Genomic DNA, 13,958 nt, shown 5'->3' on the forward strand with positions numbered 1-13,958 from the left:
GAGGGCGGGGGTTGTCAGTAAATGATGTTTGCTGAGGGGGGGTTGTCTTTAATGCTTTGCTGGGGGTGTCAGTAATGTTTACTGTTTGACTGTGTGTGTTTAAAATAAATATGGGTCACTAAGCGTTGTGTAATGTAAACATGGGGCACTACATGCTGTGTAATATTAATATGGGTCAGTATGTGCTGTGTAATGTATCTGTTGAAGACTGCGCTGTGTAATGTGAGTATGGGTAACTATGGGCTGTGTCATGTGACTGTGGGACACTGCGCTGTGTCATGTGACTGTGGGACACTATGCGCTGTGTCATGTGACTGTGGGACACTGCGCTTTGTAATTTGACTATGGGCCACTACCTGCTGTGTAATTTGACTATGGGTCACTACGCGCTGTGTAATCTGACTGTGGGACACTATGTGCTGTGTAATTTGACTATGGGTCACTACGCGCTGTGTAATCTGACTGTGGGACACTGCGCTGTGTAATTTCACTATGGGTCACTACATGCTGTGTAATTTGACTATGGGTCACTACACGCTGTGTAATGTGACTGTGGGACACTATGCGCTGTGTAATGTGAGTATGGGTAACTACGGGCTGTGTCATATGACCGTGGGACACTATGCGCTGTGTCATGTGACTGTGGGTCACTACATGCTGTATAAATTGACTATGGTTCACTACGCGCTGTGTACTCTGACTGTGGGACACTATGTGCTGTGTAATGTGAGTATGGGTAACTACGGGCTGTGTCATGTGACTGTGGGACACTGCGCTGTGTAATTTGACTATGGGTCACTACATGCTGTGTAATTTGACTATGGCTCACTGCGCGCTGTGTAATGTTACTGTGGCACACTATGCAGTGTGCAATGTGAGTATGGGTAACTACTGGCTGTGTCATGTGACTGTGGGACACTGCGCTGTGTAATTTGACTATGGGTCACTACGCGCTGTGTACTCTGACTGTGGGACACTATGTGCTGTGTAATGGGAGTATGGGTAACTACGGGCTGTCATGTGACTGTGGGACACTGCGCTGTGTAATTTGACTATGGGTCACTACATGCTGTGTAATTTGACTATGGCTCACTGCGCGCTGTGTAATGTTACTGTGGCACACTATGCAGTGTGCAATGTGAGTATGGGTAACTACTGGCTGTGTCATGTGACTGTGGGACACTGCGCTGTGTAATTTGACTATGGGTCACTACGCGCTGTGTACTCTGACTGTGGGACACTATGTGCTGTGTAATGTGAGTATGGGTAACTACGGGCTGTGTCATGTGACTGTGGGACACTGCGCTGTGTAATTTGACTATGGGTCACTTCGTGCTGTGTAATTTGACTATGGGTCACTACGCACTGTGTAATGTGACTGTGGGACACTATGCACTGTGTAATGTGAGTATGGGTAACTAGTCATGGGTTCATTTCCCACCATGGCTCTAACTGCGTGAAGTTTGTATATTCTCCCCGTACTTGCGTGGGTTTCCTCTGGGTACTCAGGTTTCCTCCCACAATCCAAAAAAATACTTGTAGGTTAATTGGCTCCCAACAAATGAACCCCAGAATGTCTGTGTGCGTGTACATGTGGTAGGGGATATAGATTGTAAGCTCCACTGGGGCAGGGGAAAGAAAATGTAAAGAGAGCAGCGCCTTTTGCTACAATGAATAACCCAAATACAATGAAATAAGATAGTATTTATATAAAAAACACATTAATACATTTATACATGCAATAAATATCGCAGATTAAAACTGATTGGAATGCTAACTCCTGAAGAGAAGTGGAGTAGGGGTTTTAGGGATTTATAAATGAAATAGCAGGTAAGTGCACATTACCAAGGACTGAATATATGGTCACTGTCCGTGAAAAGTAATACAGGTCCTCTCTATTCACACGGTCTCCTGATGTTATGCCGCTGGAGGAATCTGCATATGGGTCCAGATGTTTGCTCACCTAGTGTCCCAAGGTCCTCTCTGGTGGTGCGGTGCCGCCGACAAGCTGCTGGAGGAAAGCACAGTGGGACAACTGGATGGTGGGTGGTGGCTTTGAATAGAATATTTCCCGATGGTATTGGTAGATCATGACCCGGGGGTTTCAAATAGCAGATGGAGGGTCAAGAATTGCTGTAGGGCCTGTGGTTGGTTCCCACACTTAAGGCACTGGTTGGAGCGACCCAAATTATGTAAAGGCAGTCCAAGGTAACCAAATAGTCTCTCCAGGAGTGAGGAAACCACTGACGCGTTTCACTACTGTCTGTAGCTTTATCAAATCACCTTTAATAAATCTACCTCTCTCTCACCCCCACTCACTTACTCACTCCTCTCATGTCACGCTCTACATTCTCTGTCATCTCTCTTTCCCCACTATTTTCATATCTCCTACTTACTCTCACCCCCTCTCTTTGTCTCTCACTCACACCCTCCCTGTCCCCTCTCTCCCTGCCCATCACTCTTCCCATCATTATCCCCCTGTCTCTTCCACTGTCACCCCCCTCTATTACACTCTCCTCTCTCTCTCTCTGTGCTTCACTGACTCACTCCCCTACATCTCACCCACCTACTCTCTCCCGTCCCTCTGTACACCTTCCCTAGATACATCTGTCTCTCCCAATCACCCCCTGCTTCACCATCTACCTCTCCCCTGTGGCACTATCTCCCCATTTTTCTCTCTCTCTGTCACTCAGGCTTTCCAAGACATCAACCTACAGTATGCCTCTCTTGATCACCTGTTCGCTGTTACCCACTGCCTCTCCTCGTCATTCCCTTTGAGGCTATGCTCTTGTTTTGAGGCTTGTCAACTGTTTTGGGAACATGCACAACCCCCCCCCCCACACACACACACACACACCCCTCCATGTTATGGTACCCCTGTAATTTTGTTCTGGATCCACCCTTGCCAGGCCATGTAAAGCAGCAGCAACACTGCACAGTGCCCTGCTGCTGGATGCGGCCCCGCCATCTCCTGCCCGCTGTACTCCACTCTCCCCACTGCTGGCTGCTTCCCCGCCTCCTCCCGCCTCATATCCTACTCCCCATACCCTGCAGTACATATAAGTCCCATTGCTGCTGGATGCGGCTCCACCTACTGTTATGCTGGCTCCGCCCATTAATGGTTTGCTGCCGCCCACATGAGGCCACTTCCAGAAATTTTCCAGGGCCACTTTCAGTCCCCAATCCGCCCCTGCTGACACTGTAGCTGCTGGAAGACGGGAGAGGGGAGATTGATGGGGGAACTGACCCAGCCGTTAGAGTGGAGAAGGTCAGAGAAAGTCTTGCAGACATCCGTCAGTTTGACAATCTCTACTTGCTGAAAACATTCCAATGTATTTTATGCTACAAATGATGTTTTCAAGTCATTAGCTGCTTGGGATAAGTTGTAGGTTACTAATAAAATAGCTCCTGTAAAGATATGCACTACACCACATGCCACTAACCCTATATATATGTAGCTATATTGAGAATACTATATTTTTTGTAAATATAGTGTAATATTATGGACTAAATGCATTATTATATTCCCCGAGCTCTGTGTAGTCCATATAAACTATATATATGTGTGTGTGTGTGTATATATATATTTTGGAGGGTGTGGGGGGGGCTCCACTATCTATACCGCCTCCGGGCGACTCGTATGAACTTACGCCACTGGTTGGCGGGGTACCACAGGCGATTCCCCACCCTAGCAGATGGGGGCCTTAAGAGCTGCAGAGTTATTCAAGTTGGGTCAAAATCTGCGCTAGTCCTCTTGTTGCGAACCACGGTGAAGGCAGATACATCTGACCATATCACCCTCCTCCTGTCATCCGTAGGACACAGAAATTAGTGTTCCTGCCCTTTTTGTGTCTGGGACTTTGCGCCCCTCCGCTGCCCCCCTGGTGCGCTGACACCCCGTTGCAAACTTTCTCATCCGCCCCCCTGCATGCACTGAAACGCTGATGAGCTCTCTGCTGAAAGCTGTGTGTCTGTTGTTACAGACACACCGTCCCCCATGCTGTTACCACTGCTGAAGTGAGAAGTGAGCGGCATGGCAGCTCTTCAAAGTGACAAATCCCCCCCCCCCCGCCACAACGCTAAGCTGCTCTCTGCTAGCAGTGGCTGTCAGCTCTTCCTGCCGGCTAAGCCCTCCCTCCACAGACAGGAGGGCTTGCTGGGGTTGCTTTTCCCATTCTGGGTAACAAGGATATAATACCTCCTGGGCAACGAGCATGAAACCTTCTTGGCAACTAAGCATAAAACCTTTGGCATTGAGTAAGAAACCCCTGGCAATGAGCATGTAGGTAAGAGGCTCTTATGTGCCATCATATGTTGTCGCTGTTAAGGTGTGCGATGGGTATTACAGTGTGGGTCATCGTGTGTGATGGGCATTACAGTGTGGGTCATCGTGTGTGATGGGCATTACAGTGTGGGCTATCATGTGTGATGGGCATTACAGTGTGGGTCATCGTGTGTGATGGGCATTACAGTGTGGGCCATCATGTGCGATGGGCATTACAGTGGGGGCCATCTTGTGCGATGGGCATTACAGTGGGGGCCATCTTGTGCGATGGGCATTACAGTGTGGGTCATCATGTGTGATGGGCATTACAGTGTGGGTCATCATGTGTGATGGGCATTACAGTGTGGGTCATCATGTGTGATGGGCATTACAGTGTGGGTCATCATGTGTGATAGGCATTGCAGTGTGGGTCATCATGTGCGATGGGCATTACAGTGGGGGCCATCTTGTGCGATGGGCATTACAGTGTGGGTCATCATGTGTGATGGGCATTACAGTGTGGGCTATCATGTGTGATGGGCATTACAGTGTGGGACATCATGTGTGATGGGCATTACAGTGTGGGACATCATGTGTGATGGGCATTACAGTGTGGGACATCATGTGTGATGGGCATTACAGTGTGGGCTATCATGTGTGATAGGCATTACAGTGTGGGACATCATGTGTGATGGGCATTGCAGTGGGGGCCACCATGTGTGATGGACATTACAGTGTGGGCCACCATGTGTGATGGACATTACAGTGTGGGCCACCATGTGTGATGGGCATTACGGTGGGGGCCACCATGTGTGATGGGCATTGCAGTGGGGGCCATCATGTGTGATGGGCATTACAGTGTGGGCCATCATGTGTGATGGGCATTACAGTGTGGGCCATCATGTGTGATGGACATTACAGCGTGGGCCACCATGTGTGATGGGCATTACGGTGTGGGCCACCATGTGTGATGGACATTACAGTGTGGGCCACCGTGTGTGATGGACATTACAGTGTGGGCCATCATGTGTGATGGACATTACAGTGTGGGCCACCATGTGTGATGGACATTACAGTGTGGGCCATCATGTGTGATGGGCATTACGGTGGGGGCCACCATTGTGTGTGATGGGGCCAAACAAACATATCAAATAAAAGAGATGCTCCGAACAATGGGCGTTTCCGCCAGACTCACATCCCCCAACGAGGCTCAGTGCCATCTTCCCGACCTTGGGTTCTCCAGAGAATTGCATCCCACAGAATTCGGTGCGACTGCGGCTCTGCGCCATTATATTGGATGGAAGCCTGCGCTTTGCATGCTCCGCTGCGCACTCTGCTGTAATTGTTTTTTTTTTTTCTACTGGATTCCTGTGCATACTGTGACTACTGGCCATACTCCACTGTGTATATATTACTGTGACTGCTGGCCATACCCCACTGTGTATACATTACTGTGACTGCTGCTCGTAACCCCATTGTGTTTACATTACTGTGACTGCTGGCTTTAACCCCACTGTGTATGCGATACTGTAACTGCTGGCCATACCCCTCTGTGTATACGTTACTGTGACTGCTGGCTTTAACCCTACTGTGTATATGATACTGTAACTGCTGGCTATACCCCTCTGTGTATATGTTACTGTGACTGCTGGCCATACCCCACCTGCCACCTGTCGACCTAACGGTGTCGACCTAATGACTGTCGACCTAAGTGGGGATTCAGTATTGAATCCCGGCGGTCGGGATCCCGGCGTTCAGAATCCCGACGCCGGAATCCCGACAGCCGAAATGCCGACAAGGGGGGGACGTGGATATAAATGACAACTCACACAATAAAATACCCATTACACATTATACCACACACCATAATGCCCATTACACATTATACCACACACCGTAATACCCATTACACATTGGCATGCTGTGCTATGTCCATTCCATTTTCTGTCATAATGACAACTACACATTATGGCATACACTGTAATACCTCTTATACATTATAGCACACACCCTAATACCCATTACACATTGTCATACTGAGCTATGTCCATTACATATTATGACCTAATGACATCACACATTATGGCACACACTGTAATGACTCTTACACATTACACCACACACCATAAAGCCTCTTACACATTATGGCATATACTGTAATACCCATTACACATTATACCATGCACCACAATGGCCATTACACATTATACCACACACCGTAATACCCATTACACATGATGGCACACACCGAAAGTTCTCAGTGGCACGTCAACGCGGTGGGGGGCAGCGCAAGGGCGCAGAGTGCCACACACAAAAAGGGCTGGGAGCATTTTGAGGTTTTAAAAACGGGCAGGGTGCAGCACCCTGTAAAAGAAGCTTAGAAGGAACACTAGTGATATTATGCTGGGTACACATCGGGTAGCTGGAAATGGGGAACGTGCATCATTATTATAGAACAATGTTTATTCATAATCTTTCTGTGGCTGATATACCAGACATAGCCAAGCGATGTTCATAAAACATTCAGTGATTTGACTCTTTCCTTTATGGTGAAATGCCATTGGTAATCAAGATGTATATCCAATACAGATCAATCCCTGTATTTAATGTGTCCATTATGTGCTTGGTTGCATTACAGAGGAACATATTAGGCCCATGAGTACGTTACCTCAGGGCAGAAATATCCCATTTTTCTTTTGTTAGGATGTTGAGCTACCACATTAGTCAGCCTTACTAATATAGTTATATACTCATGTGTTTGTGTATGTCTCCTGGATAGGGAGCTGAACAGTATGGGCATCTGGTACCGAATGGGAAGGGTTCCAAGAGCCCCAGAATCTCCGCAGCCCTCAACACCTTCCTCCCCATCTGCTGTGGTGATGTCGGCATCTGCTCCAAACCTCCCGAGGTAGGTACTTGTGTAGACGTTTTGTTTGAGCCAAGTGTTACTATTCGGCCCAAATGTCAACTGCAATAAAGATACGTTACTTTCCTCCTTATACTACACACTTGCCGGTCCTTTCTCACAGAACCACGGGCTGCTAAGAGGCCCAGATATCACTGGGAAGGGACAGCGAGTGCGGGACTGTAATATTACCAGGTCTTTATTACTCTACAGAGAATGCTTCATTCATTAGGACAGGCATGTCCAAACTATGGCCCTCCAGCTGTTGTGAAACTACACATCCCAGCATGCCTTGCAATAGTTTAACATTCCCTAAAAGCTAAACTGAGGCAAGGCATGATGGGACTTGTAGTTTCACAACAGCTGGAGGGCCATAGTTTGGACATGCTTGCATTAGGACCTTCTCCCTGTTCACTTCCCTATCGTCGACCTAATGCTTGTGTTGACCCTATGACCCATACCCGTCTTATGCTGGGCATACACTATGCAATGTCTGTCAGACCAGCAGATATACGCTATGAGATAGTAGTGTATGGCCACATGATCCGGGTTCCTTCCCTGTAGAGGGAACATTTCCCCATGCCTCCCCTGTGACAGAACAGGTGAAAGGATGGGCGCTCAGTTTGGAATGTTGGAAAATGTCTCTTGCCCGACAGGCCGATCATCGCTGATTGGTTGCAGCTACCCACTATGCACTCATTGGCCGGATCCACTGATAATCAGCCAGTCAGGACAATGATTGCATAATGTATCTATATGTATTACAGGAACTTTTCTTGTATGAAGTAAAGGGACGCTGTTTGTAACCATATGTTCTTGTAATCACATTACACTCTTGTTACAGTACATGTTTGTTACAGCCTTGACTCATGTTGGATGAAGTGTGTAAACTCTTACAATCACGGGACACACTGTCTGTATTATGGATGTTTCTGAGTAGTGCCTGGGTGCACCATGCGATGCCCGGAACTGCTCCGTACTGTGGATGCGTCTGCCGGCTTCTTCCTTCATAGTAGCTTTCAGATGGAAACTGATTCAGACGTATCTTCTGTACCCAGCATGAAGTGGTTCCGAGCCCAGATACTAATGATGACTGCAGTGGGCGGGACAGGCTTTCACGTGTGGATTGTTAGTGTACACGGGATACTCTCGCATTGCCAAATGGAATTCAGCAATGGCGCGGATGAGTCAGATTTACACCCTCTCCCGGTGACAATATACATATTATTCAGTTATTTAATAGACCAAATTTTCAGTTGTTTTTTCCCTTCTTGCTATCTCTCTATGTGACTGCTACAGTAAGTACAGGACACGCTGAGCAGCTTTATGTGACTGCTACAGTAAGTACAGCACACGCTGAGCAGCTTTATGTGACTGCTACAGTAAGTACAGCACATGCTGAGCAGCTTTATGTGACTGCTACAGTAAGTACAGCACATGCTGAGCAGCTTTATGTGACTGCTACAGTAAGTACAGGACATGCTGAGCAGCTTTATGTGACTGCTACAGTAAGTACAGCACATGCTGAGCAGCTTTATGTGACTGCTACAGTAAGTACAGGACATGCTGAGCAGCTTTATGTGACTGCTATAGTAAGTACAGCACATGCTGAGCAGATTTATGTGACTGCTACAGTAAGTACAGCACATGCTGAGCAGCTTTATGTGACTTCTACAGTAAGTACAGTACACGCTGAGCAGCTTTATGTGACTGCTACAGTAAGTACAGTACACGCTGAGCAGCTTTATGTGACTGCTACAGTAAGTACAGGACACGCTGAGCAGCTTTATGTGACTGCTACAGTAAGTACAGGACAGGCTGAGCAGATTTATGTGACTTCTACAGTAAGTACAGGACAGGCTGAGCAGATTTATGTGATTGCTACAGTAAGTACAGGACAGGCTGAGCAGATTTATGTGACTTCTACAGTAAGTACAGGACAGGCTGAGCAGATTTATGTGATTGCTACAGTAAGTACAGGACAGACTGAGCAGATTTATGTGACTTCTACAGTAAGTACAGGACAGGCTGAGCAGATTTATGTGATTGCTACAGTAAGTACAGTACACGCTGAGCAGATTTATGTGACTTCTACAGTAAGTACAGGACAGGCTGAGCAGATTTATGTGATTGCTACAGTAAGTACAGGACACGCTGAGCAGATTTATGTGACTTCTACAGTAAGTACAGGACAGGCTGAGCAGATTTATGTGACTTCTACAGTAAGTACAGGACAGGCTGAGCAGATTTATGTGATTGCTACAGTAAGTACAGGACACGCTGAGCAGCTTTATGTGACTGCTACAGTAAGTACAGCACATGCTGAGCAGCTTTATGTGACTGCTACAATAAGTACAGGACAGGCTGAGCAGCTTTATGTGACTGCTACAGTAAGTACAGCATATGCTGAGCATCTTTATGTGACTGCTACAGTAAGTACAGGACACACTGAGCAGCTTTATGTGACTGCTACAGTAAGTACAGGACAGGCTGAGCAGCTTTATGTAGTGTTCCCGTTAGGCTTCTTTTGCAGGGCGCTGCGCCCTGCCCCTTTAAAACTTGCTCAATTGCGCCCTGCCCTTATTGTCCCGCCCTGCGCCCTGCATAATAATATGTGCCGCATGTAAAATGTCTCTCCCCGGCCGCCCGCCCTGCGCCCTGCATAATGATACACGCAGCTTGAGCTGCGTGTACTGGCCGCTCCGCCCGCCCGCCCGCCCGCCCTGTGCCCTGCATAATGATACACGCAGCTTAAGCTGCGTGTACTGTCTCTCCCTGGCCGCTCCGCCCTGTGCCCTGCATAATGATACACGCAGCTTAAGCTGCGTGTACTGTCTCCCCCCTGTCGCGCTGACACGCCGCTCACCTCTTGCTACGTGAGCAGCAGTCAGCTCTTACAATCAGCATGCCTCCTGCTGAGCTGACATGCCGCTCACGTAGCAAGAGGTGAGTGGCGTGTCAGGGCTATTACAAGCAGCATGCCGCCTCCCCCCTGCCTGTCCACCCCACCTCCTTGGCTTTACTCTTGCTAGGCAGTGTGTGCCCATGGCTATCCTCTATGGACCTGGGGCACTTCAAGTATTTAATCACCCTGTAGGTAATTTTTGGGGGCATATTACTGGGTTGTTTTTTTTTATGTGGGGGGGGGGGGGGGGTCGGGTCCTGCGCTATCACAATGCCTTCTTATTGGTGTGTGGGGGGGGTGGTGTCCTGCGCATTGTGATAGCGCAGGACACCCCCACCCCACCAATATCACAATGCCTTCTTATTGGTGGGTGTGGGGGGTGGTGTCCTGCGCATTGTGATAGCGCAGGACCCCCCACCCCACCAATATCACAATGCCTTCTTATTGGTGTGTGTGGGGGGGGGTCCTGCGCATTGTGATATTGGTGGGGTGGGGAGGTCCTGCGCTATCACAATGCGCAGGACCCCCCCCCCCCCCCCACACACCAATAAGAAGGCATTGTGATAGCGCAGGACCCCCCCACCCCACCAATATCACAATGCCTGTTATTGGTGGGGTGGGGGGGTCCTGCGCTATCACAATGCCTGTTATTGGTGGGGTGTGGGGTCCTGCGCATTGTGATAGCGCTGGAAACCCCCCCACCCCACCAATAACAGGCATTGTGATAGCGCAGGACCCCCCCACCCCACCAATATCACAATGCCGGTACTTATGAGTTATCCGGGCGTCCGATTTCTAAATCGGGTCGGATCGGGCACATCGCATCGCATGCGACCATCGGATGCGATGCGATGCGATGACCCGATTTTTCCATAGGAATCAATGTTAAAATGGACTGAGTCCATTTTAACATGGAATTCAATGGGAAAAAGGGGTCCTTTTCATACCCCTACTATCCAAGTGGGCATGGAGTTGGATATAAACCTGTTGCGAGCGTAGCGAGCCACTGAGCCCGAAGCGTGGCGAGCGTAGCGAGCCCCGTGAGGGGACACGGAATACCGTCCCCTCGCGGGGCTCGCTTCGCTCGCCACGCTTCGGGCTCGGTGGCTCGCTATGCTCGCCACAGGTTTATATCCAACTCCATGCCCACTTGGATAGTAGGGGTATGAAAAGGACCCCTTTTTCCCATTGAATTCCATGTTAAAATGGACTCAGTCCATTTTAACATTGATTCCTATGGAAAAATCGGGTCATCGCATCCGATGGTCGCATGCGATGCGATGCGATGCGATATCGCATCGCATCTGATTGTATGCCTTAACTTAAGGCATACAATCAAAAAATCGGCAGCCCAGATAACTCACAAGTACCCAATGCCTGTTATTGGTGGGGTGGGGGGGTCCTGCGCTATTACAATGCCTGTTATTGATGGGGTGGGGGGGGTCCTGCGCATTGTGATAGTGCAGGACCCCCCCACCCCACCAATATCAAAATGCCTGTTAGTGCAGGACCCTCCCCCCCCCCAATAACAGGCATTTTGATATTGGTGGGGTGGGGGGGTCCTGCACTATCACAATGCGCAGGACCCCCCCACCCCATCAATAACAGGCATTGTAATAGCGCAGGACCCCCCCACCCCCCCCAATATCACAATGCCTGTTTCATTGTTTTGGAGTGATTTATTGAGTGTTTAATTTAATTATTTGCTATGATTTAAAAAATGTCATTTTTATAAATGACATGCAGGCACTGGGTCGACATGCACTGGGTCGACATGGTGTTTTTCACAGTTTTTTGAGCCGACACGTGCTGACAAGTGGTATTTCATGCCCTACCATCCACTAGGGCGTGGACGCGGTACTACCCCCACCCTCCCCTCCTCCATGTCCATTTCGACACTGCTGACATTCGTATTAAAAAAATGTGAAAAACCCCATGTTGACCTTTTACTGTCGATCTACTTTAATATGTTGTGCTAATGATTGTGTCGACCGTAATGTCATATTCACCTTGACCCATGTCGACCTTCCTTCATGTCAACCTACTTGGTGTCCACTGATCCATACATTACATAAATGACTTTGCAGAGTGATGGTTTGACGCTCAGGTGTCACAGGATGGGTTATATAGCATAAATGTGCTGATGGTGTGACGCTCAGGTGTCACAAGATGGTTATATAGCATAAATGTGCTGATGGTGTGACGCTCCGGTGTCACAAGATGGCTATATAGCATAAATGTGCTGATGGTGTGACGCTCAGGTGTCACAAGATGGGTTATATAGCATAAATGTGCTGATGGTGTGACACTCCGGTGTCACAAGATGGCTATATAGCATAAATGTGCTGATGGTGTGACGCTCAGGTGTCACAAGATGGGTTATATAGCATAAATGTGCTGATGGTGTGACGCTCAGGTGTCACAAGATGGGTTATATAGCATAAATGTGCTGATGGTGTGACGCTCAGGTGTCACAAGATGGTTATATAGCATAAATGTGCTGATGGTGTGACGCTCTCAGGTGTCACAAGATGGGTTATATAGCATAAATGTGCTGATGGTGTGACGCTCTCAGGTGTCACAAGATGGTTTATATAGCATAAATGTGCTGATGGTGTGACGCTCTCAGGTGTCACAGGATGGATTATATAGCATAAATGTGCTGATGGTGTGACGCTCAGGTGTCACAGGATGGATTATATAGCTTAAATGTGCTGATGGTGTGACGCTCCGGTGTCACAAGATGGGTTATATAGCATAAATGTGCTGATGGTGTGACGCTCCGGTGTCACAAGATGGTTATATAGCATAAATGTGCCGATGGTGTGACGCTTAGGTGTCACAAGATGGGTTATATAGCATAAATGTGCTGACGGTGTGACGCTCAGGTGTCACAGGATGGGTTATATAGCATAAATGTGCCGATGGTGTGATGCTTAGGTGTCACAAGATGGGTTATATAGCATAAATGTGCTGATGGTGTGACGCTCTCAGGTGTCACAGGATGGATTATATAGCATAAATGTGCTGATGGTGTGACGCTCAGGTGTCACAAGATGGTTTATATAGCATAAATGTGCTGATGGTGTGATGCTCAGGTGTTACAAGATGGATTATATAGCATAAATGTGCTGATGGTGTGACGCTCAGGTGTCACAAGATGGATTATATAGCATAAATGTGCTGATGGTGTGACGCTCCGGTGTCACAAGATGGTTATATAGCATAAATGTGCTGACGGTGTGACGCTCAGGTGTCACAGGATGGGTTATATAGCATAAATGTGCCGATGGTGTGATGCTTAGGTGTCACAAGATGGGTTATATAGCATAAATGTGCTGATGGTGTGACGCTCTCAGGTGTCACAGGATGGATTATATAGCATAAATGTGCTGATGGTGTGACGCTCCGGTGTCACAAGATGGTTTATATAGCATAAATGTGCTGATGGTGTGATGCTCAGGTGTTACAAGATGGATTATATAGCATAAATGTGCTGATGGTGTGACGCTCAGGTGTCACAAGATGATTATATAGCATAAATGTGCCGATGGTGTGACGCTCAGGTGTCGCAGGATGGTTATATAGCATAAATGTGCTGATGGTGTGATGCTCCGGTGTCACAAGGTGGATTATATAGCATAAATGTGCTGATGGTGTGACGCTCAGGTGTCACAAGATGGTTATATAGCCTAAATGTGCTGATGGTGTGACGCTCTCAGGTGTCACAAGGTGGATTATATAGCATAAATGTGCTGATGATGTGACGCTCTCAGGTGTCACAAGATGTATTATATAGCATAAATGTGCCGATGGTGTGACGCGCTCAGGTGTCACAAGATGGTTATATAGCATAAATGTGCTGATGGTGTGACGCTCAGGTG

Source organism: Crinia signifera, unplaced genomic scaffold (genome assembly GCF_055691185.1).
Source record: "Crinia signifera unplaced genomic scaffold, ASM5569118v1 HAP2_SCAFFOLD_63, whole genome shotgun sequence".
Classification (NCBI taxonomy): Eukaryota; Metazoa; Chordata; class Amphibia; order Anura; family Myobatrachidae; genus Crinia; species Crinia signifera.